The following is a 3,837-nucleotide window of genomic DNA, read 5'->3' on the forward strand; positions in this document are numbered from 1 at the left end:
ATCGTGTAAGCCACTTCGTCTAATGCCGCCAGAAACGACCTTCCTAGGATGTCGTTGTAGACACTTTCACAAGGGATGAGGATGAGGTATACTTTCATGGTTCTTTTGCTTTTTTCCTTCTCCAAACGGGACCGGCAGATTTATAATTCAACATGGATGTATTGAAGAATCGTTGAACGCTAGAAGTTTTATGCCTTCACACGACTTCAAATGTTCCATATGCAGTCATAACTTCAAGAAGACTCTGAGGTACATCAGGTCGCATGAACTTCCGACGTCAACGAGGATCCCTGATACTAAACAATTGGCTATGGTGGTGGTTACGACTAGTGGATGTGTTGCATTATAAGTTCTATCCACTTCTCGTGGTCTCGAAACTTTATAGATCTTCTTTTTGTTTTTGGATTGTTGGTGATTATTTGAATGAATTTTTAGAAGATCCAATACCAAATATTGAATCAACGACGAAGGTAGGGAGACAATTTGGATACTAGAGGAGCTATGATGTTTTCCATTGTTGGATTAGAAGTCATCTTCGTTTGAGCGCAATCGTTGTTATGATTCATGACCTTAGATAAGAAAAAACTGATTGTGGAAATTTGTAAGAATCATAAGTCAATTTTCATAGACGACGCTCATGTTTTATTAGGGAACAAAAATTTACTCTCTGAAATGGTTGAATAGAGTCTTGGTGCGGTGGATTGGATATTCGTTACGACGGCACAAAGGTGGGGTTGGAAGGTTAGCATCCAATGTCCAAATTAGTAAGAGAATGAGGTGTAAAATGAGTTGTGACTTAAAGAGAAAATACATCAAATCTCACGTGAAATATCTTACTTATGAATGACATTTACGAAATATTCTCTTTCATTTCGGCTTAAAATGCGAGAGGCAATCCATTGATATCTAATGGTAGCCAATAGCCTCTAGCATGAATTTAGAGTGGGGCTTCATAGTAGGGCTAAATTGATGATTGGTAGAGTGACTTAAATTGATGATCGGGTCCCGTGACCAGCCTAAATAGTTGATAAAGTTGATAACAATAACTTTGGGTTGAATGTTGCTTTGACCAAATTTAAGTTGAAATGGACTTCAAGGGATCAACGGAAAAAAATTTGAATCAGTATCCAATATAAATGTCGCAATATCATCTTCAGCTGCAATTGAATCAGTATCCAATGGAAGGCACAGTTAGTTACTAGTACAATTAAAGAGGTGGACAACTACTGAGCAGCACGACATGCACGAAGATTGGATCACAATTACTCGCCGAAATCATTGGCAAAAAAGGACCAGTCTTTATCGCTAATAAAAACAATCTGACGAAAGGAACTGATTTGCATTGTGTGTCGCAAATCCTTGCCCTAGCAGTAATTGCGAATTCCACTACTAACATTAAAGTCAATCATCAACGCAATAATCACACATCGTATCCCACATGCATTTCTTTTGTAGGTTTTCTAAAAGATGTGTTCTTCTGTCATGTCCCACATGCATTTCAAAAAAGCCATGCAAGATGAGCCACGTCAACTCATAATTCACCAACATAAGCCATCTTTAGCCAATATCAATACTATTCCCATAGTATTAGACAAATTTATTTCAAATAGATGAATGGAATACATTTGTTTAATACGAGTCCTTATTTTCAGGGAGCCCTTATTTTCAGGGACACCAAATCATCGTTAAAACAAACTATCCGACCACTACGCCAAAAATGACTTTTAACAGCGCATCTTAGACAGCGCTTTTAAAAGAAAGCGCTGTCTAAGGTTAAAATTAAAATAAAACATGGAAAATGTTCCAAGAAAATAATGAAAGCGCTGTCAAGGGGGGGTCTTAGACAGCGCTTTCTAAAAGCGCTGTCTAAGACTCCCCCTTAGACAACGCTTTTAGAAAGCGCTTTTAAATATAGACCTTAGTCAGCGCTTTTGATAAAGCGCTGTCTAAAGTCTTTAAATTAAAAAAAAAATTAAAACCAAAAGCGCTGTCTAAGGGGGGGTTTAGAAAGCGCTTTTGGAAAGCGCTGTCTAAGGCATACCTTAGAAAGCGCTTTCCACAAAAGCGCTGTCTAAGGTCTAATTAAAATAAAATTTCAGACCACAAAAGCGCTTTCGTTCTCTGTTCTTTTGTTTTCCCTCTTCTTCACTCACCTCACAAACTTCCGCCATTTCCTCTTCCCCTCAATCTCCATCAACCATAACCTTCTTCTCAACTCACACAACATCACGCAGACACTCCAAAACACGACATCCCCATATCACCCTATTTTCCTTCAACTTCCGAAAACCCTATTTTCCGCCTTCGAGGGTCCCTCCGCCGTCACCCAAACAATCGACCGCCGCACTCGCCTCTCACCTCCGAACCTCCGCCGTCACCCAAACAATCGAAGGTTGCAGCGCAAGGAGATCACTTGAATACGGTACGTTCTGCTCTAATGCTCTTCCTCTTCTTCCATCTTTTGAAGTTGTTGTGAATTCTCTGGTAACCACCATTGCTACATTGGATGAATCAACCAATTTCCTGAAATCGAAACATACAATTTTTTTTGACAAAGCGCTTAATGTTCCTAAATTGCTCGAAACTGTTAATGATAATATGATTGTTAGTTGAGTTGATTCGATAGTTAGCTATGAAACTGTTAATTATGTGTCAGGGACTGTTAGAGATTAATTAGAACAGTTTTGTTAGTAGGACTGTTATGAAATTTGAAATGTGATTCAGTTAGTTATTTAGGAAAGTTGGTTAGTCATGTTTGAATTGGCAAATAAAGTTAGTAAGTTAGTTAATATTGAATGGACAAGGTTTATTAGTGTATTTTGAAATCAGTTATTGAAATGCTAATAGGAGTTAAAGTAGTAGTTAGTGTATCAATTTAGTAACTCATGCTAGTCTGAAAAGAACAAGCTACAAAGTTTGGTGACAGGTGAATACTAGTTAGGATGTTAAATGGATTTTGGTGAATGTTAATTGAAGTTTTAGGACTGTTGTAACAGTTAGTGTGATAATTATAGATTGCTTGAGTTAGGATTGTTTGAATTGTTATTGCATTTTAGTGATTGAGTTAGTATGCTAACTTGTTAGTATGCTAACATAATGCTAACTTGTTAGATGTTAGTCAATATGGTTAAATAATTAGCTTGGCTTAGAATAGAGTTAGTTTAGTTATGCTTATGATGTTATCACAGTCGATTTCCATTGTCAATTACAATAAGAAAAATTAATGAACTCAGTGGGATTTCTGTCATAGAATGAAGTTAGAATGTTGGAGTGTTCTTGGATTTGTCAATGATGCTAACTGAGCTATTGTGTTAGTTAGCTAGCTTACTAGTTATGCAATGCCACAACGCCTGCTTGTTTGACTTTGGCTTGAACTGAAATGTTGGTGTTAAAAATGTGCTTGTTTGATTGTAATGCCATGAGTTCAAATAACTTGGATTGTTACTGCAATAGTTTCTTTCTTTTATACTTGTTGCACTTGTATGTTTTGCCTATGTTAATTGCTCTGCTTGAATGGACCCGTTGTTGTTTATTATAGCCTTGTATGTGTGCAATTAGATCCATGGCTGAACGTATGTGTATGGGTTGGTGTTAGCATATGGCTGCCCTGTTTGAATCTACACTCAATGCTTGTGGTTTGTCCATTGCCCTGTTGCAATCTTGATCAAATTTTTACTATCCACCACAACTGCCATTGTTAAGATGATTAATAGGGTTGTTACTGTAGGAAATGATTGTTAGCAATGCATTCATGCCCCCTTTTGAAATGGTGTTAATGGATTGCACGTGAATTGATGTATGCTGGTTGAAAAATATGTATTGCTTGGTCTTGTTATG

This window comes from Lathyrus oleraceus, chromosome 4 (genome assembly GCF_024323335.1).
Source record: "Lathyrus oleraceus cultivar Zhongwan6 chromosome 4, CAAS_Psat_ZW6_1.0, whole genome shotgun sequence".
NCBI lineage: Eukaryota > Viridiplantae > Streptophyta > Magnoliopsida > Fabales > Fabaceae > Lathyrus > Lathyrus oleraceus.